General features: G+C 48.2%; 1 protein-coding gene across 2 annotated transcripts in view; it reads left to right on the top strand.

Moving 5' to 3' along the window:
• Positions 1–27,069, top strand: part of LOC105494473 (mannosidase alpha class 1C member 1) — a 177,004-nt gene that overhangs the window by 70,455 nt on the left and 79,480 nt on the right. The gene's annotated exons all lie outside the window — the stretch shown is intronic.

Genomic DNA, 27,069 nt, shown 5'->3' with positions numbered 1-27,069 from the left:
GGATTCCTCACCCCTTACAAATACAGTCTCCTGAAGTCAGGAACCAAATAACTGAGTCTGAGATGGAAATTCCCAGGAAAATCTTAAAGGCAAATTTACAAGGGATATCCCCCTATCACCCCCATCGTGTGCGGCCCTATCAGAGGTGTCCATGTTATGGAAAAAGTGACAGGAATCGACCTTCCTCCCCTTCACCAGTCAGATCGTCACCTATCTGGCTGTTCAGACATTTCACTTCTCTTCTGGGAAATGGGGTGTGAACTGGGGCAGCTTTATGTATTTATTTTTCTCATTATCCTAGGAGTGTATGGGGGAAAAGGAAAGTATCAAAAAAGTGCAAATCAGGCAAAAAATAATAATAATAATCTGTTCTGCTCTGTAGATGCAGCCTCCATCGACATCTTTGCTTATTTCCTCTCAATCTTTTCTTCTTTCTGCTTTTTTTTCCCTTTTATATACCATTTTATGTCCTTTCTGCTCTTTTTTTTTTTTTTTTTTTTTTGGCTTCATGTTACATCGTAAGTGTTACCTGAAGTCATCTAAATGTTTTCATAAAGAATGTTTTAATGGTGTCTCTGATTGTATGGATATGCCACAATTCATTTGATCATCTTGCTAATGTTGGGCAAAGATTGTTTCCATTTTTTTTGCTATTAAAAATAATGCATGAGTTATCTTTGGGCATAAAATTTTGTCTCGGGATAGATTTTTAGAGATGAATTCCTGAGCCAAATGGGAGGAAGAGAGATGTTTCTTTTACTTCAAATATGAATTAAAGAGATATGTTGATTCCCGTTAGGAACCTGGCTATCTTACCTGCCTAGAACACAGAGCTTCCCTAAATATCCTGCGTCAGCCCTAGGGAAAGATTGCTGGTGCAGATCCCATCAAAGTTGTTGGAGTTTTGCTATTAGTATAAACAAGGAAGTTATCAAGAAAGCTTCCTCTTTCTTTCTAAACACAGTTTGCAAATATTCAGGGAATTGGTGGTGGGGTGGGAGGGGCTGTTGACTTCTCCAACTGCACATAGCACGGGCACGGGTATGGCTCAGACCATCACAGGAAACGCTTCTGGGAGAGATTCCAATTTGTAAAATTCCTCAGGGCCTAGGATTTAAATCTCAACCCTCTGGCCCCTTTCCAGTCACCCAGCCTGGTGGCGCATGCTTGAGCCATCTGGAATGATGGAAAGAGCCCGGAGTTAGAATTGGATGACCTGAGCGCAAGTCCTCACTCCGTCCTGAGCTGTGTGGCCAAATTCAAGGCACTTAACCTCTCTGGGCCCCTGTTGGTTCATCATTCATACTGGAACCGCTAGAAGGATATAAATGAGTATGTACGAACAAGCAAAGGGCCATGTCTACATGAGTGATTTATGATTTCTGTTGTAATAAATGAGGTTGGCAGTTGTCCCAGTCAGCCCATGGCAGGCTCTGAGGTCCCTTGGGTTGTCTGTCTCAGGAGTGGCCTTGGCAGGGCCCAGGGAACCCTGTCATCCAGTACCTGTAGCATTCCTAGCAGTGAGGCAGAGCCTTCCCTCTGCAGCCAGCAGATGAGCCACAGTGGGCAGCTGGCACCTGGGAAAGGGAGGTGCATGGGGACCTGGTGCTGGGCAGGGAGAGCCGGTCTTGATTGACTCCTTCTCTCCATATATAACTTGTTAGGTGGCAGTGCCTCGTGCTGATGCTGGGGATACAGGGATAAATGGGACAGTGAAAGTTCTACCCACTCTGCCAAGACATGCACTGGCAACCCTTCCTGAAGTCTCTTGGAGGTCTGTCTAGGTGCTCTCAGAGAGAGGGACAAGTGCGGGTGACCACAGGTACTGACATGGACAGTCCTTACGGGCTGGAACTTCCGGCAGACCTCGTTTAAATTCAGACTTTACTGCTTCCTGGTTGTGTGACCTTGAACAAGTCATTTCTCTCTGAGGCTGAGTTTTTCTGTAAATTGGAGCTAATGATAAACTTAAATCCCGGCCTAGGGACTGCCTGACAAATAGACCCTGTTAACAGTGGTAGTTCAGATCACTGTCACCACAAATGGGTCTCAGGATACAGAGGCTTATGGGAACACACCCAAAGGATGAGGGCTGAGGGGCATTCTCGGAGCCTGAGAGGGGTTCTAGTTGGGGTGAACCCATGACGGGCACTGAAGCTAGACTATTCCCAAAGATAGGAGATGAACTGGCCTGAATGAAGCAGCTAGTCACCCACCACTTCTTTTCTGGACTCATGGGGGCTGCTGGGTTGCATCATCCCTGGACATTTAACGTCCTCCCTATAGGCCGAGCCCTGCAGACATGGGACACTGGGTGCAGTCAGGTGGCAGGCTGTGCCCATTCTGCTGTGCTGGCTGAGTAGGGTATACAAGGAGACCCTGAGCAGCGCTTCGCCTCCTGGTGCTTGGCTTGGACACAGGCTCCTGCAGCCTCGTCTCTGGCCTGCAGGGCTGGCAGGGCTGTGTAATGGAAGGGTAATGAGTTCACACGGGTGCCTCGTTTTGCTGAGATTTACAGGAGCTGCAGCGGGGGCAGTGGGATGCCCGAGCCTGGTCTCCCAGTGCAGCACTTCACCAAGCGAATCCCCCTCCCAGCCGCCCACTTGCCCTTCCTTGAATCTATTCTTACTTTAAGGACAAGATCTCTGGGTGAGGCGTCTCTGAAGCCAGTTTCTGTGTCCTAAACAAGTCAGTGTCAAAGTGGCTTTCTTTTTACCCACATCCGGCTCAGCAGGCCCTGTCAGAAGATGTTCCCCAAAGCCCAGTGGCCACCAACAAAGAGGATGCAGCCTGTTCCTCGCCTTGTGGCTCAGAACAAGGCTGATCTCTGCCTCTTTTTTTTTTTGAGATGGAGTCTTGCTCTGTTGCCTAGGCCGGAGTGCAGTGGCGCAGCCTCAGCTCACTTCAACCTCTGCCTCCCGGGTTCAAGCGATTCTCCTGCTTCAGCCTCCTGAGTAGCTGGGATTATAGGTGTGCGCCACCATGTCTGGCTAATTTTTGTATTTTTAGTAGAGACAGGGTTTCTCCAGGTTGGTCAGGCTGGTCTCGAACTCCTGACCTCGTGATCTTCCCTCCTTGGCTTCCCAAAGTGCTGGGATTACAGGCATGAGCCACCACTCCCGGCTCATCTCTGCCCCTTTCTCCTCTGCTGAGAGGTGGCCAGATAGGGCAGTTAGTGTCTGGCTGGGTGGCAGAAAGAGCATGGGCTTTGAATCCAGACAGGCCTGGGTGGAAACTCTAGGTTACTGCTTAGGGGCTGTAGAGTGGAGCAGGGGCCCCGCCTCCAGTCTGTGGTGAGGATTAGAGAGGCCTGCAAAGGCTTAGCCCCGTGCTAGGCACAGAGCAGTCACTTGATCGGGGGGTGCTGTTCTTGCCGTTATGTCACAGAGGTGAATTTGCAGCTTGAAGAATGCATGGCAGAGTCAAGGAGGAACCAACCGTAAAGTGGCTCAGTACCCTGAGGCTTGACTTCCTCGCCTGTAAAGGGTGCAGATGATACACCTGCTGCTAGGCTTTGGGGGAATATTAAATAAGCTAGCTAAAGAACATGAACTCAGCCGGGTGTGGTGGCTCACGCCTGTAATCCCAGCCCTTTGGGAGGCTGAGGCGAGTGGATCACTTGAGGTCAGGAGTTCGAGACAAAGCCTGGTCAACATGGTGAAAGCCCATCTCTACTAAAATACAAAAAGTAGCTGGGTGTGGTGACAGGCGCCTGTAATCCCAGGTACTCAGGAGGCTGAGGCGGGAGAATCTCATGAACCCAGGAGGCAGAGGTTGCAGTGAGCTGAGATCGTGTCACTGCCCTCCAGCCTGGGCAACAGAGACTCCGTTTCAAAAACAACAACAACAAAAAAGGACTTAGACTCTGGGGCCAGATGGCTTGCATGTGCATGCTGCTTTGCCACTTACTAGCTGCGTGACCTTGGGCAAGTTTCTTAACCTCTCTGGGCCTCAGTTTTCCCATCTATAAAGTGGGAACAATAATAGTACCTCCTTCACAAGATTGTTTTGGGAACGAAATGAGTTCACACACATGAAGTGCTTATATTCATGCGCAGCACATAGGAAGCATTCATCAAGCGTCAGCTGTGGTGAAGATGCTGCAAAGCCCTTAGAACAGTGTGTGCTGCTCCCATTTTGACTGGGGTGGGCGTCCAAGTCCCCTGGACCCAGGAAGCCACATGAGGACTTCAGGGCTTTTCCAGCCCTGATTCCCCCTGTTTGTTCCCCTAGCCCTCAAATGCCCATGGCAGAAGTCTTGGCGGGCAGAAGTCTTGGTAGGCTCTGTACCTCTCGCACCTTCATGGAAGCAGCTTACACCGGAACTTGTAACAGGAGGAGGTGGGGAAGGTTAGGGTTCACGACCTTGGAATAAAGGCCTCCTGCCAATGGCCATTGGTGGTCAGCTGGACAACCTTGAAAGTACTTAACAGATATCCATCTTTCCAATAAATCTGTGTAGTCCATGAGAAATTCTTCCTCCGTTGGCAGCAGGGGAAATTGTCAAGGGGCACAGAGTCCTGGAATGTCGCCACTGGAGGGGTTCTTTGATGGTGAGTCCAACCCCCTCATTTAGAGTTGAGGAAACTAAGGCTCAGAGAGGGGAAAGGGCTTGCCTGGTGTGATCCAGAATGTTAACTGGGGGACCGGGACTGGAACTCTGGTGGCCTGAGTCCCAGTGCAGTGCTCTTTGCGCCACACACTCTGAGATCAGCTAGATCGTTCAAGGCCGTGCTGCGAAAACACAGCCCTGCCCATCATGGCCAAGTCACCACCAACAACTAGAAATCCTCAGAGAGTTAGCAGGGGGAAACTGTCTCTTAGGAGGTGTCTGATTTCAGGCCCAAGAACCCATTCCTTGCACATACCTCATGCCAGGCACCATAGCTGTATTCACTCTCTTTTTAAAATATATATATATTTTTTTAATTAATTCAGACGGGGTTTTGCTATGTTTCCTGGGCTGATCTTGAACTCCTGTGCTCAAGCGATCCTCTCAAAGTGCTAGGATTACAGGCGGGAGCCACTATGTCCAGCCCATGGCTGTATTTCCTTTTTCTACTTCACAGCCCTTATAAAATCTAAATTACCCATCTTATCCCCATTGCACAGATGAGGAGACTGGGATTTGGCAAGTTTGAGGACTTGCAAAGTCTTAATCCCAGTTCCGCTGGACTTCAAAACCCAAGCCATTGACTACCATGCTGCTGTATCGCCCAGTGACCACGTACAGTGGCCATCAAGAACAAAGTGGGGTAGAGGAATGGGCTCGGGGTTGGTGTATGCCACATCCTGCACACCACTGCCCCAGTGGAAAGCCAGGCAAGGCCTGTGATTCGTGGTCAGGGTCTGCAGCCTCCCATCTCTAGGCATCATCATTTATTAGACATCAGCTGAGTACTCAGGGCTTGAACAGAAGACGTAGATTTCCCTCTTTTCTTCCACCATAGGAATATCTTTTGTCTGTGCCTCATAACCTAAAAACATCTAGAGTTCACTCTTGAACAACACAGGGGTTAGACACGCCAACCCCCTGCACGGGTGAAAATCTGAGTCTAACTTTTGACTTCCCAGAAACATAACTGCTTATTAGCCTACTGTTGACTGGAAGCTTTACCAATGAAAAGTTAATACATATTTTGTATGTTCTGTGTATTATATACTGTATTACAATAACATAAGCTAGAGAAAAGTGTCATGAAGAAAAGGAAGAGAAAATATATTTACTGTCCATTAAGTGAAAGTGGATCATCATAAAGGTCCTCATCATTTTCCTCATCATTTTCATGTTGATCAGGCTGAGGAGGAGGAAGTGGGAGTTGGTCTTCTGTCTCAGGAATGGCAGAGGCAGAAGAAAATCTGCATTGGCTGGGCCTGGTGGCTCACATCTGTAATCCCAGCACTTTAGGAGGCCAAAGTGGGCGGATCACCTGAGGTCAGGAGTTCGAAACCAGCCCGACCAACATGGTGAAACCCTGTCTCTACTAAAAATACAAAAAAATTAGCTGGGCATGGTGCCGCCCACCTGTAGTCCCAGCTACTCGGGAGGCTGAGGCAGCTGAATTGTTTGAACCTGGGAGGTGGAGATTGCAGTGAGCCGAGGTCGCCCCACTGCACTCCAGCCTGGGCGACAGAGTGAGACTCCATCTCAAAAAAAAAAAAAAGAGAGAAAATCTGCGATGAAGTGGACCCACGCATTACAAGTTCATGTTGATCAAGGCCAAATGTACTTGCAAAACATACCATTGGCTGTCAGTGTGATGGACAGAGAGGAGAATGGATTTGAGAACCAGACCAGCCTAAGTTTGAATCCTGTCTCTGCTACTTTGTAGTCGTGTAACTTTGGGTGAGTTTCTTAACTTCGCTCCACCTCAGTTTCCCCATCTGTACAATGGCGATAACAACTACTACACTCAAAAGCTATAAGGATTAAATAAAGTTGATGTGTGTAAAACACCTGGTGTATAGTACCTGCTGATACGCAGTCATAAAATGTAAGCTGCTGTCATTATTATGTTTGGTAAAAAGTAATAATGAGAATAATTATAGTCCAAGGAAAGAAACAGTGCCTGACGCAGGGTAGGCTTTCAGTACATTTTGTAGAATAAATAAATTGCCTAGTGCACTCTCTGCATGACCTATTTTCCCTCATGCCCTTCGGCCTGGGTTTGGCTGGGTAGGGGCTGGGTCTTGCTGTGTTCTCTATTCCTCTCATCCCCTGCAGCTGCCTTGACCTCTTGTCACAGAGTACACTCAGAATCAACAGACAGACCCTGTAAAAAGTAGCAGTTCCCTTTAGTCAGCAGATCTGATGTTCAGGCATCTTCTCTGTGCTTGCGTGGCCAAAAGTAACGTCTCCCTGCTCTGAACCAGCCCCAGGATGACCATGAGGAGCCCCAAATTGGATTCCGCCTCTGCCTCGCAAATCCCCAATAGAACTGCCAGCCAAATCCCCATTTCGAGGGATGATTTATGGCCTTGGGTGAGTTAAGAGGCAAAATGAACACAGCATGATTTTCAGATCACAGGCTGGGAATGTTCAGCCTTGGCAGAGAGAAAAATCATCTTTTCCTTGTAAACGGAGCAAATATGATGTTGAAGAGGGAATAAATCCAGGCCCCAAGATGTCATTTTTACAATTGCTTTTTGGCGTGTGACTTAGTAGTGCCTTCTGCAAACTGTTCACACTCTCCCCCTCCACACACACAGCAGCCTTGGTGGGTCTTTTTGTGGGGGTGAGAGTTACTCCACCAGTGTGGCTGCCTTGGGAACTGCAGATGTTGCCAGATAGATAGTTTGTGAAAACCAGCTGCTTCACTAGTTTTCCATAGATCTCCACGTATGTTTCTGGGAGATAGCAGCTTTGACTTCAGAGATATGCCTAGGTTTAAATCCCATCCCTAGCACTTACCAGCTGAGTGAAATTGGGCAAGTCACAGACTTCTCTGAACCTCGGTCTACTCACCTGTGAAATGGGGGGTTGGCACACGGTAAGCCTTTACCAAACATTACATTTTTTTCCTTCCCTGAAGGTGTACACACCCTTCCTGGTGTGTACATTTTACTTATCTGACTGAAAATACCATAACTACTTGATGAGTTTTGTTTTTTGCAGGTTTTTCTCTGGAGAAAAAAAAAATCCATAGTTCCTGGAAACTCAGAAACTCGGGCTATGTTGCTCACTGATTCTGGCAGGCCATGGTGCACATTCCTGACCCAGGCTTTGAGTTTGTTTTGAGAAGAAGCTGTCATCAGCTTTGTAAGTGGTGATGTTGCAATTCCTTGGATAGGATGGGTCAGGCTTAAGGGCAGCAAGCAAACCTTCCTGGTAGTCACATGCTTTGAGAGCCCTGAAAGCTCCATCCGGAGGCCAGAGGCTATAAAAGTCAGAGGAAATGACTTAGGAGCACTGGTCACTGACAGCCAGGCCCTTAGCCCAAGGAAGTTAAGAGAACCTGCTGTTAGACAGATGCTGTGGCCCCATGGTGGTCTCCTTGTGACCTTGAGTGACATGTGCACAATTCCTCGGCCACCTTCTGATGATTAGAATATTCTTGGGGCCCAAGAGGTGGTCATCAGAGCAAAGCATGCCTCGAAATTAGCCTGCCGCAGTGTCGTGCACTCACACCGCCGACCGACCACTCGCCGCTCCACGCTCTGCCCTTTCCTTCTTCAAAGAGTTTTTTGCCGAGCAGTTTCTAATTAAGATGCATCTTGGCCATTTTCTTGTTCTTTAAAAGGCTTTCCACTAGCACAGAGCATAATTTATTTCTCTAGAAAATATAGTAGCAAGTTGTTGTCAAAAGAAAATCGGAGGTTAAGAGCCTTGGGTTCGTGTCCCTGCTCTGGCGCCAGTGGCCGTGTGAGCCGGCGTCCTCTGGGCCTCGTCTCATCATCAGTACAAAGCGGTTTGCTTTCTCTCTGCCCAGGGTTCTGTGACTGCTGGTTGCTTACTAGGTTGATTTCTTTCTTTCTTTTTCATTTCGAAGTGGGTATTCGGGCTGGTCCTCTTGGAATCTGAAATTTGAGCAACAAGTCTTGTTCCTGTCAGGAGAGGAGTGAGTCAGGGTGTCTATTCCCAGAGCAAGTTGCTGGGGATGTAGGAGATGATTCATATTGAAATTGACATTCTCTCCTGGTGGCAGCGTGTTCCGCCCACTTTGCGAAGACCTTTCCTTCCTTAGAAACAAGGCTGAGCCTACAGCAACAGCCTCCTTTTCTTCTCACCGCATTGATGGCAAGCACTTGCCAAGTTTCCCAGCAAACCCTGTGACAAATAGGTATGTGCATTCCCAGAATCTCAGACTGCCAGGCCACTTGGATCCTTTGTAGCCTGCGGTCCAGTGTCTGAGGACCGGGAGGCAGGTCCTGAGAGGGCCGGGACTCCCTGAGGTCAGACAGCCGGGATCAAACCCTAGTCTTCTAACTTGAGCCTCTACTTTTTTGTTTTAAAATTACCTTTTAAAAATTGGGGTATAGCTTATAACATGTCTACATTAAAATGCACCAAAATGCACCAATCTTAAGTGCACAGTCTAATGGATTTTACGTATAGATACCTCTGTGTAACTGCCATGCAGGTCAAGATTAAAAACGTTTCCATCACTCTAAAAGGTTCTTTCAGGCCCTTCCTAGTCTGTAGCTCCCCAAGGGTAGCTGCTGTTCTTGTTTTACTTTTTCTTTCTTCTTTTTTAAAATATAGACAGGGTCTAGATCTGTTGTCCAAACTGGAGTGCAGTGGTATGACCATAGCTCACTGCAGCCTCTAACTCCTGGGCTCAAGCAATCCTCCCACCTCAGCCTCTGGGTAGCTAGGACTGCAAGCACAGGACACCACACCTGGCTAATTTTTTAATTTTTTGTAGAGATGAGGTCTTGCTGTGTTGCCCAGGCTGGTGTCAAACTCCTGGCCTCAAGGAGTCCTCCTGCCTCAGCCTCCCACAGTGTTGGGATTACAGGCATGAGCCACCATGCCTGAGTAGCTACTATTCTGACTTCTCTCACCGTAGATTAGTTTTGTCTGCTTTAAAATTTTGTATTATACTGCATGCACTCTTTTATGGTGTGCTTTTTTCCTCATTATTGTATCATGAACACTAGTTTGTTTTTCCTGTTTTTCTTTCCATTCTGTTCCTGGACATTTTTGTTTTCAGGATTTGGTTGTATCATACCAAAAAGAAACCCTGTACTCAATGGCAGTTACTCCTTATTTCTCATCCTCTTTCCCGCATTTCCCAGTCCTAGGCAACCACTAATCTATACTCTGTCTCTGTATAGACTTGCCTGTTCTGAACACTTCATATAAATGCTATCATACCGTATCTGGTCTTTTGTGACTGACTGCTTTCACTAAGCATAAGGTTTCAAGGTTCATCCACATTGTAGCATGTATCATCAGTACTTCATTCCTAGTGTTATTTGGAATTGCCTAGAAACATTCCTTTATATGGATATACCACATTTTATTTGTCCATTCAGCGGTTGATAGATGTTTGGATTGTTTCTATGTTTGTTTACTGTTATGAATAATGCTGATACAAACATTCATGTATAAGCTTTTATGTGGACATAGGTTTTCATTTCTCTTGGGTACATGCCTAGGAGTGGAATTGCTGGTTCTTTTGGTAGCTCTACATGTAACTTTTTGAGGAACTGCCAGACTGTTCTATAGCGGCTGCACCATTTTAAATTCCCACCAGGGGTGTTTAAGGGTTATGAACATTTCTGTGCATGTTTTTTGGTGGAAATGAGGAGTCGTTTATGTTGCAATACACCCAGGATTTGAATTGCTGGGTCAGACTGTATTCGTATGTTAAGTTTTAGTTGGAGGCTGCCAGATTTCCAAAGTAGTTAAACCAATTCGTAGTTTTGCCAGCTGTGTGTGAGAATTCTAGTTGCCCCATTATCCTTGCCAATGCTTGCTCTTGTCAGTATGCTTCACTTTTGCCTCCTGCTAAATGCTGCCTCTCTCCTCATCAAACCCCACAATGTTCAAAGCCCCAGCTTGCTGGCCCAGAGCTCCCCTGCACTGCCTGCTAAGCGCTGGTCTAGAGATGGTCCCTGCTCTTCCTGCCTTCATTTACTTGTGATTTGGGGCTCCCACACCAGCTGCCTCGAGTGCTTCTTGCAGCAGAAGGAGCAATCGGCGAAGTCTTCCTTCACCCTCTTCTCTTCACACTCCCTGATGCCATGGGGTGGTCTCTGTTTCCCATTCCACTGCAGCTCTGGTGTGACAGGCTTAAGCTTCTGCTGAAGTAGAGCTTCTCCAGTCTGGTACCAGGATAGGGGTGTTAATGGAGAAAGTGTTGACGTGGGAGTCAGGAGGCTGAGTTCTTCAAATCCTGGCCCCACCACTAACTCACTGGGCAGGGATCACGTTTCTTTTCTTAGCCTCAGTTTTCTGTCCTGTAGAGTGGGGATGATAATGTCCTCTTACAGGATTGGTGTTGGGATCTCATGAGACCATTCCTTCTTGTGGGTAATTGTTCAGTGCCTGCTGTGTGCCACACACTGTTTAGGCACAAGACAAGTAGCAGGGAGCAAGACAGACGCTCTGTGTCCCTCCCTGGCCAGTGAGGAGACGGACACATGAATCATACTTCCAGTGAAGACCGTCTGTGTGAGTACTGTGAGGTACAGGCTCACACCAAGGGCTATTCAACTCATTCTTGGAGGGATGAGCTTCAAAAAAGCTTACTGGGACTGGGCGCGGTGGCTCACACCTGTAATCCCAGCACTTTGGGAGGTGGAGGCAGGCAGATCACAAGGTTAGGAGTTTGAGACCAGCCTGGCCAACATGGTAAAACCCCGTCGCTACTAAAAATACAAAAATTAGCCAGACATGGTGGCATGCATCTGTAATCCCAGCTACTTGGGAGGCTAAGGCAAGAGAATTGCTTGAACCTTGGAGGCGGAGGTTGCAGTGAGCGGAAATCGCACCACTGCACTCCAGCCTGGGAGACAGAGCAAGACTCTGTCTTGGAAAAAAAAAAAAAAAAAAGCTTATTGGGAAAGCTGACCTCCAAACTGAGACTGGAAGCATGAATGAAGAAACATGAAGGGCTGGGCACAGTGGCTTATGCCTATAATCCCAGCACTTTGGGAGGCCAAGGCAGGCAGATCACCTGAGATTGGGAGTTCGAGACCAGCCTGACCAACATGGAGAAACCCCGTCTCTACTAAAAATACAAAATTAGCCAGGCGTGGTGGTGCATACCTGTAATCCCAGCTACTCAGGAGGCTGAGGCAGGAGAATCGCTTGAACCGGAGAGGTGGAGATTGCGGTGAGCCGAGATCGCGCCATTGCATTCCAACCTGGGCAACAAGAGTGAAACTCCATCTCAAAAAAAAAAAAAAAAGAAACATGAGAGAGGGATTATGGCACAGAAACACATGGACAAAGGCCTAGACAGGAGATGTGGCAAGACCTCGGCCCCTTGAGGTCTAAAAGATGTTCAGTGTGGCTGTACTGGGTGGGGGCTGTGGTAAGACGCCATCTGTGAGTGGTGCTGGCATATAAATCGGGTCATAAATGTAGCTCCTGGTATTTCCTCCCCACTCCGGGTCCCAAGAGCCAGGCCAGGATACCTGCCTTTTAACTGCTTTTCAGCCATCAGTCGACTCGGCCACCCAGATGAGGCCTGATCCCCATCACAGAGTGTGGGCGTCTGACATATGGTCTCTTGGGTTACTTCTAGGTCCTAAAATAGCAGGTGATTGGGCCACTGCTGGGTGTGTTTCATCCTGGCTGATGACAGCCTGGTGCAGCCAGGCAGACAGCAGGGTCAGCCCTGGAGACAGAGGTGCTTCATGGGTCACAGTGGCCCCACGCTGCCCCACAGCCAGTGGAGACTGAGCCACGGCCACCTTTCTGGAAGGTGTGAGCCAGGGCTTCACTTCCCGCTGCTACTCGGGGCCTCCGAGGCAGGCAGATCTGTTTCCAGGCTCCACAGACGGCTGTTCTCCCGAGCATAAACGGTCAGCATGAGAACTATGCAGGGATCAATAGGAATTGTTGAAAAATTCTGAAAAGAGAGCCTGGAGGAAGACAAAGAGCTCCGGAAGTATGTTGTCAGCACAATTTGGTGCTAATACCCAAGTTTGTTTTTCTTTTCATCAAGTCTGAAAGGCAGTTGGAAATCCACTGCCCTTGTTTTTTTTGTTGTTATTTTTGTTTTTGTTTTTAATGACTGGATAAAACACAATTGCATTTTCTCCCCCAATAACTTTGAATTCTGGGAATAGACCACGTGGGGATAACTGCTGCTGTCTAATCCCTCTGATGGCTTCGCAAAGGATTAGGACCGGGAGCAGAGGAGTCGTCACCCTGGCTCCCTGCCTTCCTTCCAGCACGCAGGGCGTGGCTCCCAGATAATGCTCCTCCTGAAATAGCAGTTGCCTAGAAATGCATCTGGAGATTGTTTTGCAACAAGAAACTGACAGTGCATGGGGACATGGAGAATTTGAGTAATTTCTTCAGTTTCCATTCAATTCTGCAAGTTTGTCCTGAGGACCTTCTCTCTGCCAGGCTGGGAGCTGGGAGTGGAGTGGAGCAGAGGATGTGAAAATGAGCAGAACACAGTGGGCTCCTCAGAGAGAAGACACAGGCCATCCCCCTGTGCTACCAGACATGAGGCCGGCCTAAGGAACACATCTACAAGAAAGTGGGCATTTAAGAAGAGAGGCTTGTCATACTCCTGGGACTCTTTAAGTGTCTTCATAAAGTTCCCCACAGTTCACTGCTGGGGAATCACACAGATATTAGAATTTGAATGGAGGCTGGGAGGAGGTGGACTGGGGTGGTAGGTTTTGACAGACGTCGGTAAATTTCTCTGTGACAGGTCGGAGGACAGGCCAGGCCAAGCGTAGGAAGCCCTGCGGGGCAGTGTTGGTGCTGCAGATGGGGTTGGGGTGGGAGGCGGGGAGTGCAGGCTTGAAGGGAAGGGGCCTCTTGGGGCATCCAGCACCAGCCGGTCACCCCCCTAGACGGCTGTCTGGACAGGGCTGACTTCTCCATTAGGCTTGGCACCTAGGGCCCACAAAAATGTTTTCATTTTAATTTCTTTTACAATCCAAGGAGAAAAAGTGCATATAATAATGAAGCTAGCCTGGATTATATCCATCTTTATACCAATGCAATTGTCAACAATCATTTTTAATATTTTTTTATGGAGCAAGGGGCTGCAAAGGTACCTTTGCCAGGGCCAGGGGAGTCATCGTGCAGTCCTGCTTTTGGTCCTTGGCTTCCTCCCCAGCCCAGGGCCTGAAAGCCTGCGCCTGCTCAGACTCCATGGGAAGGGTCCCTTTGCATTGTTGTCCCAAAAGCTGGCGAATAAACCCACTGAGAATTCGGGTTCTAGTCCTGGGCAGGAAGGGCATAGCCATGGGTGCCCACTGGCTAGTGCAGACCCCTTCCTGTGAGTTTCATGTGTTGCTTACAGTAACTTTGAAGTGGGTGTCATTCTCTTGAGGAAACTGAGGCTGAGAGGGAGGCAACTTGCCCAGGCCTGCACACCTGGCAAAGAGGCGTGCAGCAGGTCACAGCCAGGCTCATCTGCCTCCAATGCCCACGTTCCCTGTTTCCTCTGCCTCAGGGACTGGGACCTACCCAACAGGCAGGACCTCCCATTCAGCTTACCTTGTACAGTGACACATGGTATCAGCCCAGGTGGCACTTTTTGGGGTATCTGGGGATGATAAACAGCAAAACAGGGTCTGTGTATGCCATTGATTCAAAGGGCATGCGATGTGCCTCTGTGGACCCTGTTCACCTTCATTCCTTGTGTCCCTCTTCCCTGTGTTAGGCTTTAAAAATAAAGCCATGATTTGGAGCAGTGGCTCATGCCTGTAATCCCGACACTTTGGGAGGCCCAGGCGGGTGGATCACTTGAGGTTAGGAGTTCAAGACCAGCCTGGCCAACATAGAGAAACCTTAACTCTGCTAAAAATACAAAAACTAGCTGGCGTGGTGGTGCACACCTGTAATCCCAGTTACTTTGGAGGCCGAGGCAGGAGAATCGCTTGAACCTGGGAGACGGAGGTTGCAGTGAGTCTAGATCTCACCACTGCACTCCAGCCTGGGCGACAGAACTAGATGCTGTCTCAAAAAATAAATAAGTAATTAAAAGTAAAGCCAAATTAGTTAGTTACATTCCCCAAACCAAGGAGGATAAAATCCCAAACACCCGAGAGGAAGCTAATGCATGATGATCACCGGCCTAAGAGGGTGTCCCCGTGGGGTTGCTTAGAAAGAACTTGAGCACCCAGATGGACCAGGGCAAGCTGCTTCTCATTCTTAGCCAGAGCTAACAGTGGGGCCCACATTGCCCCTGGCAGTGTGGCTTCATCCAAAGGGCCTTGAATTCCCAGGACATGAAACTCACCCAGATCCAGATGTAAGCACAAAAGTGGGTCCTGCTGTCAGTGGAGAGGCGTGCTTCCTGGGCTCTCCCAGGCTCTGAGGGTCGGGGCTGCAGCTCTTCCTCCTCCTCCAAGGAGCAAATCTAGGCAGCTCCTCAGGGCCCATCCCCACAAAACATCCCAGAGTCTACAGCTCAACCCACTGAAATGGGGAGGAAGCAAAACCTTGGAGGGAGGATCTCAGGGATTTGAAGCAGTTAAACAGAAGCACAGGCTTTGGCATCAGGGGGCCTGGTTCACCATTTTCTGGCTGTGTGACCTTGGGCAAGTGAATCCACCTTTCTGTGCCTCAGTTTCTTCTCCTGGAAAAAGTGGAATTATAGTACCTACCTCGTAGGGTAGTTGTGAAAAATCCAATTAGTTAATGCATTGTGAAGGGCTTAGAGTAGTACCAATAAATAGCTGCTGTCATCATGATTACCATTATCTTTATCATTAGTATTGTCAAAGCTGCCCAGGGAAGCAGGAGAGTTGGGCGGCATCTTTGCCGTGCCAGTGACTGCCTATGTAACGTTGGACAAATCGCTTTCCTCACCCTTCCCTGGGACTCAGACTGTCTGTGAAATGAACAGTTTGGATGAATTTGTGCTCTTCGCCAGGAGAAAGCATCAGAATTGCCTGCAGGGCTTTTGCAAACATAGACTTCCATGTTCTGTCTCCAGAAATTCTGGTTCGTTGGGTCTGGAGCTGGCCCAGGGATCTGCCTTAAAAATAGCATCTCCGTTGATGCTTCTGATGCACAACCCAGGTTGGGAGCCACAGTTAACCAGGTTAGGATCCTGAAGTGATTGGTCCCCTTCCCTCACTCCCATGAGCTCAGGTGGTGTTTTAGCAAAGGGGAAGCTCCTGCCCTCTCTGTGGGTGCTGAGGCTGTTGCCTGGGTGGGGTCCTGCTTTACTAGGTGTGGCAGGTCACCAGTTCCACAGGAAGCAGTGGTGACTGGAGAACAGTCCTGAGGCATGAGTGGAGCCAGCACATCTAGGAGTTTTCATTCAGCAGATGTTTGGTGAAAGTGGGATCTGTAGGCTGGGCGCGGTGGCTCATGCCTGTAATCCCAGCACTTTGGGAGGCCAAGGCAGGCAGATCACTTGAGGTCAGGAGTTGGAGACCAGCCTGACCAACATGGAGAAACCCTGTCTCTACTAAAAATATAAAATTAGCGGGGCGTGGTGACGCATGCCTGGGAATCCCAGCCACTCGGGAGGCTGAGGCAAAAGAATCGCTTGAACTCGGGAGGCTGAGGCAAAAGAATCGCTTGAACTCGGGAGGCTGAGGCAAATGAATCGCTTGAACTCGGGAGGCTGAGGCAAAAGAATCGCTTGAACTCGGGAGGCGGAGGTTGCAGCAAGCTGAGATCGTGCCATTGCACTCCAGCCTGGGCGACAAGAGTGAAACTCTGTCTAAAAAACAAAAAAAGAAAGTGGGATCTGCAGATGGGAGCAGAACAACTGTGAAAATGAGGTGTCCCTGGCCATGTGATACCTGGGGGCTAATCCTACCCTCAAGGTATCATGGGAGACTCTCTGCACTGCTTGTGAAGTGTGGTTGAAAGGGGCTGAGGTGTGGATGGATGCCAGCCCCAGTTTCCTTCATGGCCACCCAGAAGCTTTGGGATGCTTTGGGTAGGACAAACCTCCAAGGAGCTTTAGGGTCACAAAGGGCCCACCTCCCTGGGCACTGGCTAGATCCGTCTGCCCAGTTCCTGGTTGCCCAAGCCCATCCCATCATCCAGCTTGCCAACAGACGCCCCTGCCACTTGTGCCTGGCTACCTGTCCCTTCATCCTGGCTCCTGTCTCTGCTCCTCTCCCTGATCAATAGCAGCCAGTCAGGAAAGCAGTCCTGCAGTGTTGCAGGCTCACTCCTTTAATCTCTCCCGAGGCTGAGAACAGCCTCTCTCTAGCCATCCAGCCCCTTTATCTTCCTTCCTGCCCCCAGTCCTGCTGCTGCCTTTGTGAGGTAAGTTGGACTTGTGTTTGTCTTTGGAGAACAGCTCTGCAGTAGAAATAGCTTCCTGAAGGCAGGAGCTGCCTCTGAGCTGCCCCTAAGCCGGCCTGGGGCCTGCAGTACAGATGCTGGGAATGGGCGCCTGACAGAACGAAGCCATATCCTATCCTTAGACCCAATCCCGGACAGCAGGACCACGTGGCTCCCAGTGTGGAGATAAGAGGGAAGCAGTAGCGACATCTGGGCATCACTTGGCAGCGTGGCACTGGCCGCTCAGCACACGCGTGCTTGCTAAAGAATCCCTGATGGCTGTTATGGCTTACACGTTTAACCACTTCCCTTTGGCACATGTCTAGAGGTGCTGGGTAAGCATCTTGTCAACTTTAACACAGCTGACAAAGTTATGACACCAAGAATGCTTCGACTTTGCAGTTTTCCCCGACCTCCGGCTGATCCTGTTAAAATGTCTCTCCTTCCAGAGAGCTGATTTGTGCCCCCAAATTTTCTCATCTCGGCAGGCGGGGTCTCTTCTCCAGGAAAAAGAGAAATCTGTTGTCATCCAGATACTCTGATTTAGCATTATCTGAGAGGAAGGCATGTTTCCTATCCGGTTTGTTGCTGATTTTAAGTTGGTTTCCGTGGGATGGAGCTGTGGAGAAGGATAGCTGGAAACACTTGGATTTTCAAGCTCCTCTCCTCCAATGCAAAGCCTTTAAATGCGTGGGATTTTCCCTCTTGTCAAGGCTGCGGTCTTCATGCCTCTTCTCAGTTGGAGAGTGATAAATTTTGAACAAGTCCCTTTATTTGTGTTGGAAGTATCTGAGTATGAAAATCCTTTTCTACCCTTAAAATTACTTGATCCTTTTTTTTCTTTTTTTTAAATGATCAATTTAATACATGCCCATTATAGTGAAATTAGAAATTACAGACAAGAACCAGAAGGATAAGTTGCTGAAGTTCCACCACCGTGTATCCCTGCAGACATGTTCCCATACAGATGAGCTGATACAAATCTGTATTTTGAAAAAAAGGAAGAAAGGAAAGAGAAGATATGTATTTCTACATACACAGAATCATTTGATAAATGCTGTCTTGTGACCTGCAGTTTCACTTATCAGTATTTTGGGATCTTCTGAAGCTGTCAGACAGTAAACACCTGAAGTGTCATAGTCAATGGCTGTCCAGTATTCTATCAAATGGATGGACTGTTGTTATATAATCTATTATATTGTATATACTGGACATTTTGGTTATTTCTGATTTTTGGCCAATCTAAGCAATGGTGAGATGAATGTCCTAATTTGGTTCACTAATCTTTACACATTTGTCTTAGTGTTTTCTTAGGATAAGTTTTTAGAACAGGATTGGCTAGCATTTTCAAGCATTTACCGTGTGCCACTCTGCTAAGTGCTTTAAATATACTTTCAGTCAGGCATGGTGGCTCACGCCTGTAATACCAACACTTTTGGAGGCCAAAGCAGGAGGATCATTTGAGGCCAAGAGACCTTGAAAGTCTATGACTTAGGGAGACCCTGTCTCTACAAAAAATTTAAAAATTAGCTGGGTATGGTGGCACATGCCAGTAGTCCTAGGTATTCAAGAGACTGAGGTGGGAGGATCACTTGAGCCCAGGAGTTTGAGGCTCCAGTGAGCAGCATCACTGCACTCCAGCCTCGGTGACAGAGCAAGACCCTGTGTCAAATAAATAAATAATCTATTGAATCTTACACATGATTCTATACAGAAATATCCACATTTTATAGATAAGGGAACTAAGTCACAGAGAGGTTGGGTACCTTGTTTGGGGTCACACAGCTGGCAAACTGCAGAGCCAGTATTGGAGCCCAAGCTCTCTGACCCCAGCAGCTTCTGGTGTTTAGCCTTACTGCACTATATAAGGATGCCCGTCCCTGGCTTCCTCTCCTCCAGATCTTTACCCTGTGGTCTCCTGGAGTCCCCTCACACCCGCACTTGCATAACAGGAACAGGGAAGGAAGAATCGGCAGTGTTTGTGCCATGCCCGAAGGATGGCAAAGCATTGTCCCACATGACCCAGATGTGCATCTAGCACCCCTTCCTGGATTCTCTCCCCCTGGGAGGTACCTTCTAGGGAACCATCCAGAGACAGGAAGATGTGGCCACTGGAAACCTGCCTTAGGGGAGCTGTGGGCGTGTCGGTCAGGGCTGGACCAAGTTGTGCTGGAAGAATCTGTGTTCTCCCTAGACCAGGTTCTTTGCAGAGACTGGACTCTGGCTGGTGGGAATCCTTGCAGGCCATTCTAGGGAGAGTTGGACATGCGCAGGGCAGCCTGGGAGTCTGAGTCCTCAACAGAGAGCGTGCTGGGAAAAGAAGGATGCTGAATGAGATACAATGCTAGACAGGGGCTGTGGGTGATTTACTTGGTGAGAATGCCCCTAGATCGGGCAAATCTAAGGCCAGGCCTCTGAAGTGGACCACCTGTTTTGCACAGACTACTCACCTACAAGCACTAAGACAGGCTTGTGACCCAGGGGTAAGAGCAGGGCCCTCCTCTCATGACCCTACTAGGCCTGGCTCTTTGTCAGTGGCTCTGCCCTTTGGGGATAACCAGAGTTCCAGCTGCCTCTGCCATGGGGAACAGGGTGTGGGTGTGGCTGGTTCCAGTACACAGGCAGAATAAGGCATACCATCTCCAAGCAGCAGGGACTGTAGGATTCCCACCTTAGTTGCCTTGCAGGGAATGTCTTGGCCCAGCAGAAGAGACAGAATGGGGAGGGCTTGCCCTCCGCTTGGCCCAGTTATCTCCTCCCGATTTATCCATAGATTGAGCTTGATGATCCAGACTCATATTCATTCAACTAATCACATGAGTTATTTCTGCAATTTGGGTCTTCAAATAAGTACACTTGGTTGCTGAATATGTGATCAGCCACAGATTTCTTATTCTTTAAAACTCAGGGAGCGGAAATGCCAACATATAAAGCCATCAGCATGAGGCAGAGATTTCCAAAGCACTAAAATCAGAACATTCAAAGTGCTGGCCCCTGGACTTCCCGTCAAGCTGCCACTTGGCCCGTCAGTGCTCTGTGCAGAGCCCAGGTAGGGGGGCTTTATCTGTGAAACCAGGGGAGGAAGGCAATCAATACATAATCTTTTCACATTCTTTTTACTTAACAAGAGAATTGGTTTGCCTCTGAAGTAACTTGATCTGGAGGAGAAAATGCATTTGAGGGCTTTTAAAGGGTGCAGACCAACTGGGAAAAACTACTGCAGGCCTTCAGGTTGGGAAGGTCAGCTTCTGTTCTGCCCTGAGCTTTGCTGTAACCTTGAATAACAACTTCCCCTCTTCCTCCCTATCATCATCATCACAGTCCTCACCACCAGCTGGATCCCTGGTACAGTGAACCAGCCACTCCACAGGACTTACCATTCATTTATTCATTTGTTCATTCAACAAGCCACTGTTGAACTACTACAGAAATCCAAGTAGTGGATTAGGCCCTGGAGATTTCAGAGATAAACCCGATCTGGATCTGTACTTACATTGCTTGTAATGTCACATGGAAGACCGTTGCAAACAGTTAAAATGCAGGCGTGGGAAACAAATACTGGGAGTAGAAAGGAAGGGCCTGTAGCCTCTGTTTAGCCACTCTATGAGGAACTGCCTGGGACAAGGATTGTGGCTTCTGTTCCTGTCTGGGGGAGGCTGGGATGGACCCCCAGGATAGACCCTGTCAGGAGTCATGACCTGGCTGTAGGAGGCAGCTGTTTGCTCATTTTGTTCCCAGAAAGGGGCCCCAAACCAGATCCCAAGAGAGGGTTCATTGGACCTTACACAAGAAAGAATTTGGGGCGAGTCCATAAAGCGAAAGCAAGTTTATTGAGAAAGTAAAGGAATAAAGAATGGCTACTCCATAGGCAGAACAGCAGCATGGGCGCTCGACTGAATATACTTACAGTTATTTCTTGACCATATGCTAAACAAGGGATGGATTATTCATGAGTTTTCTGGGGAAGGGGTGGGCAATTCCCTGAACTGAGGGTTCCTCCCCTTTTTAGACCATATAGGGTAACTTCCTGACGTTGCCATGGCATTTATAAACAGTCATAGCGCTGGTGGGAGTGTCTTTTAGCATGCTAATATATTATAATTAGTGCATAATGAGCAATGAGGACAACAGAAAGTCACTTTCATTGCCATCTTGGTTTTTGTGGGGCTTTGACCAGCTTCTTTACCACAGCCTGTTTTATCAGCAAGGTCTTTGTGACCTGTATCTTGTGCTGCTCTCCCCGTCTCATCCTGTGACTAAGAATGCCTAACCTCCTGGGAATGCAGCCCAGTAGGTCTCAGCTTCATTTTACCCAGTCCCTATTCAAGATGGAGTTGCAGCCAGGCACAGTGGCTCATGCCTGTTATCCCAGCACTTTGGGAGGCCGAGGCAGGCTGATCACCTGAGGTCAGGAGTTTGGGACCAGCCTGGGCAACATGGAGAAATCCTGTCTCTACTAAAAATACAAAAATTAGTTGGGCAATTGCTGCGCTCCTGTAATCCCAGCTACTTGGGAGACTGAGGCGGGAGAATCACTTGAACCTGGGAGGTGGGAGTTGCAGTGAGCTGAGATTGCACCACTGCACTCCAGCCTGGGCAGCAAGAGCAAAAGTCTGTCTCAAAAAAAAAAAAAAAAAAAAAAAAGAAGCCACTGGCTTGGAAAGTGTCTGAGAAAGTCCCTGGTAAATTTCATTCCACTCCAGCTGGGGTCTTGGCACTTGCATTTTCCCGAGCCCAGCCCCAGGGGCCGTGGGAATCCACAGATCTGCAGGGATGAGACATAGCCGATGCCCACCGCCATACAGGATCCTAAGACCTACTAGGCTGAAAGTCACCCCAGGGCACTAAGCTGGGGAGGGTTGAAGCGAGTGGAAGATCATCAGGGAGAGAGAAGGTTTTCCTATTTGAGAAGTAGAAGGCGCTATGGAGGGCTGTCCTCCATGCCTTGGATTGTAGGTGGCATTTCCTGCTCAAGAAGAAGGGACACTCAGAGACCTGATGCAGAACACAGAGGAGGCAGTAAGACCAGCTAAGCTAGGTGAACTTAGGAAAGTCCAGCAGGGCCACCTACTTATTTTGCAGTCATAACAACAGCAGCTCCAGGCCCTCAATGCTGGCATGTAGTAGGTACTCAATAAATGTCTGCAGAACAATGAATGAGTCCTGTGAAAACTAACAGTACTGAATCACACCAGTGTTCTGGGAGGCAGGCACACAGATATTTCTTGTCCACCCTAACTTTCCAGCTCCAAAGCCCATGCTCTTATCCAGGGCTCTGTGAGCCCTATTCTGTTGTGTTAATCAGATGTGGCTGCATTGCCTCCCCACCCTCTTGGTTACAGTAAATGTCCTTTAAGTTGCAAGGGCCTGGGGTGGCAGGGGTAGGGGAGTGCATGAAGATTCCAATGCTCTACATCCTCACCAATGCCTGATACTGTCAGTCTTCTTAATGTTAGCCTTTCTAGCAAAAGGAAAAGACTATATATATATATATATATATATATATATATATATATTTTTTTTTTTTTTTTTTTTTTTTTTTTTTTTTTGAGATGGAGTCTCACCCTTGTCGCCCAGACTGGAGTGCAGTGGCACAATCTCAGCTCATTGCAACCTCTGCCTCCCAGGTTCAAGCAATTCTCCTGCCTTAGCCTCCCGAGTAGCTGGGATTACAGGTGCCTGCAACCATGCCCAGCTAATTTTTTGTATTTTTAGTAGAGACAGGGTTTCACTATGTTGGCCAGGCTGGTCTCGAACTCCTGACCTCAGGTGATCAGCCTGCCTTGGCCTCCCAAAGTGCTGGGATCACAGGCATGAGCCACTGCGCCCAGCCGGAAACACTATGTTCTTGTTGAGCCCCTGGAAGTTGATTTATGTACTCATTCTGCATTTTTGTTCACTCCATACTCTGCTAAGCACTGGAGAAAACAGGTGGGTTATCCTTGCCTGTTCTCCCACTGGCATGAGTTGGACAGCTGGGGTAGGAATCCTGCTTTGCCACTTCCTAGATTTATTGACCTTGGGTAAATTAATCTCACTGAGCCTCTCTTTCCACATCTGTAAGATGGGGTTGGTACCTCAAACAAATGTTGTGAAGATGAACTGCAATGTCGTATGTAAAAGCCTGGCCTGCCCAGGCATTCAGTAAATGTTCACTGTGCTTGTTATTCATTCATTTTGTCTGCTGGCTGACAAATGGTAACAGGCACCAAAGGTTTAAGAAGCTGTGTCAGAACAGAACTTAATAATAATAGTAGCTAACATTTATTGAACACATACTGTGTGCCAAGTGCTATTCTAAGTACCTTTTATAGATTACTATTAATATTGAAAATCTTATTGATTTCTGTAATTTTTTACAGAGTGGGGAAAGGCTACTATGGTTTGATTTTCATGGAAACACTTGGTTGTAAATTGTGGGGACCCAGTGTCTTTCTGGAGACATGATTCTAGAACCTCAGAGGTAGCAAGATAGGAAATAGCGAGATAGACTTTCCCTTTTCATGGCTGCTCAATGACCTTCAAGTACCTGCTGCTGCCCTTTGTTCAGAACCTGAAGGCTGATGACTTAGTAAAGATGAAAACAATGGATTCTTAACGAAAGGTCAAGGTTGGGTATAGTTGGTGGGATCCTGGATGAGTGGTTTCTTACTTGGACTCTTGCATTGGCAGCTGTGATCTTAGGGAAGTTCTCTCCCTTCTGTAGGCCTCGGGGTCCCCACTTGTTTGGAATGCTGAATTCAGTGTATCAGCTAGCGGTTGCTGTGTAACAAACCACCCTGAAACTTAATGGCTTAAACAAAGACCATTTATTATTTCTTGAATCTGTGGGTCTTGGCTGGGCTAACTCATATGTCCCCTGGAGCTGGTTGGTCTAGGAGGGCCTTGGTTAGATGACTCAGCTCTGTTCCACATGGACCTGGACTTCGCTTATGGCAGAGATAGGGTCCGAAAGAAGAAACAGAAGCATGCAGTCTCTTAAGACCTAGGCTCAGAACTGGCACACAGTCACTTCCTCTGCATGCTGTTGGTCAGAGTAAGTTAATAGGCCAGCCTGGACACAAGGAGTGAAGAGAGAGACTCCATTTCTTGATGGGAACAACTGCTAAAGTCTCATGGCCAAAGTCAGGGCTACAGGGAGAAGTAGGAAACCAGGAACATTTTTGCATTCTGTCTGTCACACCAGACTCCTTCCCACTCAGACATCTCTAAAATCAAATCGCTCATGGATGGGTCAGTGTGGGAGAAAGAAGTCAAATTCTTATCTCCTTAGGCCAAAGCTGGACATGCCTTTCCTGGGTTTGAGATAAATGGACCAGATACCTGATCCCTGTTGGTGCTGAGCTTAGCTCCATTTGATCAAATGTACAGAACTAAAGTACATATTTTTATTGAAGCATTCATTCTGCATGTATTGAGCACCACTGTTTGCCAGGCCCTGCTCCTTGTGGCCCCGCCCCTCCCGTGCATGCTGCAAGCTGCCCCGTCTCCGCCTCCTGCCCCTGTGCCTGCGCAGCCCAGGCCAGGCCCTGCTCCTTGTGGCCCCGCCCCTCCCGTGCATGCTGCAAGCCAGCCCTGTCTCCGCCTCCTCCCCCTGTGCCTGCACAGCCCAGGCCACTGCTTGTCTTGATGGAAGGAAGTGATCAGTCTTTGCAAGCTGTGCTGTCCTGTGTGTGAAAGAGGATACTTTCTGTATTTTCCTAAAAGATTCCTTTCATTCAGATCATGAGACAGAATTGGGAAATTTAAAAATTTGATCTTTAAGAACAGATGTGTAAACAGCTTTCAGGAATGTTTGTTTAAACAGACTCACAGTGAGCATGTCAGGGAGTGCCATCCTTGTGCCCAGGCCCTGCTCATCCTGATGCAGAACACGGAGGAGGTGACAAGACCAGCTAAGCTGGGTGAGTTTAGGAAAGTCCAACAGGGCCACCTACTTATCTTGCAGTCATAACAACAGCAGCTCCAGGCCCTCAATGTTGGCATAAAGTAGGTGCTAAATAAATGTCTGCAGAAGCTGGCGTCTTGGCAGGGGAGCTCTTTTGTCTGGCTCCCCATGTCTAACCTCCAGTTATAGAAGACATTTTTGGGTGGTTTGCACATATTGACGTGCCCATTAGGCACCCTGTTGCTTTCACTTGCTGTAAAGCCCCTGGGGAAGCCCCTGGGTGGGCTGCTCTCGGGGAGGGTCTGGAGAGGAGATGGGCTACTTGTGGAGCTCTCCACAGCAGCTCCAGCCTAGCAGAGGAGGTGACAGAGCACATAGGCTCATGCTGGTAATATGGGGCAGCTTCCTGGGAGAAGGGGTCTTGGCCTGTTGGGAGGGTTTGTAAAGGCGGCAGAAAGGTGAGCTATCCTGATGGTTCTAGCATGTTTAGAGGTCTTTGTGAAACTACTTACCTGTCTTGAGTCCGTTCTCCTTGAGCAGGAAATGCCACCTACAATCCAAGGCATGGAGGACAGCCATCCATACCGCCTTCCACTTCTCAAATAGGAAAACCTACTCTCTCCCTGATGATCTTCCACACCCTTCAACCCTCCCCAGCTTAGTGCCCTGGGGTGACTTTCAGCCTAGTAGGTCCTAGGCGCCTGCATGGCGGTGGGCATCGGCTGTGTCTCATCCCTGCAGATCTGTGGATTCCCACGGCCCCTGGGGCTGGGCTCGGGAAAAGGCAAGTGCCAAGACCCCAGCTGGAGTAGAATGAAATTTACCAGGGACTTTCTCAGACACTTTCCAAGCCAGTGGACTTTTGATATTGACTTGGGAATAAACTCCCACTGCCTCAGATACTAAGATCATATATGCAGTTGTCCAATGTTTTATATTTTAGAAATACTTTGATATGAGTCTTCTTGCGTAATCTTTCTAACTTAACCCTTTGAGGCTGGTCAGAGTTAGGAACTAGTCTTCCCATTTTACAGATGGGGACACTGAGGTCATTACAGATGAGGTAAATAACTTGCCAGGGATCAGACAGGCCTCCTGCCTGCCTCTCAGTCCAGTGCTCTTTCTGCTATATGTCATGTCCTCTCATAATGAGGCAGGGATGGGGAGCAGAGAGATGGAGGGATGTGTTGGGTGCTTTTGTGTTACCACATTGCACCCTCATCACGATCAGGCGAGATGGCGCCATATCCACTTTACAGATGAGGAAACAGACCCAGGTAAGCTGAGTGATTTGCCCAGCGTAAGTGTAACAAATAGCAAAGCAAAATTCACAGCCAGGTTTTGAGTCTCCACGGTAGCAGGCAGAGACCTACTTTCTAGAAACAGAGTTTATTAGGGTCCAGTCTAAAGGGTGAAACAGATACGCGGGACATGACAGTGCACAATCCAGGCACTGGCTCTTGAAAGCAGCTCTCTGGAGGCTGGAATGGAATTATTTTGCTAGAGGCGTTTGGATGCTGCTGTCTAACCCCAGAGACATGGAGTTTATATGGGACAGTTGGGCCCTAAGCCTTCCTGATTCGTGAGAGGTCTGAAAAGAGGCCCATGGATCTGCCTCATCACTGGCCTCTGTTCAGACTGTAGGGTGCAGACACATAAATCATTATAATGCAGCCTGCACAGGTGATCAGAGGGCCATGGAGAAGGCATTCCTGGGGCTCAGTTTAACACAGGACCAGCGTTTAGACTTCCTTGGGCCCAGTGTCTGCTCTTTGCTTCCAGGAACCAAGGCTCCAGGTTCCTCATGCACTTGCAAGTGACTGGAACTTCAGAGGGAGTTAAATCAACCTTCATGTTTCCTGCAACCCCTCCTCAAATAGACACCAGCTGGCATTTTTCCTTAAATACCACTCATTTTTAAAAGGGGAAAAAAATGTTGGTGGCGTTGAAATAGATCACACTTTAAAATGCAGCGTAGCAGAGAGTCAGTTCAAATTATTCTCTTAATAGAGTTCTTCAGAGTGAGGAAGTGATGAGGGAACATAATCACTTCTTTTGTCATATGGGCAAAATCTGAGGACTGCGATTCATTTGTCTGCAAATGTGTCTCTTCGGTACAAATTGCAGCAAGCAATCCATTCCCAGGGTAAATGGTCTTTAATTAAAGTCAGTCAGTTGTCTTGGATGGTTAGGGGAGGAGAGGGGTTTGAAGCACAAACTAATACAAATTTTTATCCCTTCAAAAATAAAAAAGAATATATTTCTAAGTGACATTACCTCCTTGATT

This window comes from Macaca nemestrina, chromosome 1 (genome assembly GCF_043159975.1).
Source record: "Macaca nemestrina isolate mMacNem1 chromosome 1, mMacNem.hap1, whole genome shotgun sequence".
Lineage (NCBI taxonomy): Eukaryota > Metazoa > Chordata > Mammalia > Primates > Cercopithecidae > Macaca > Macaca nemestrina.
Note: the sequence above shows the minus strand (reverse complement) of the source record. Positions and strands in the feature narration are given on the sequence as shown.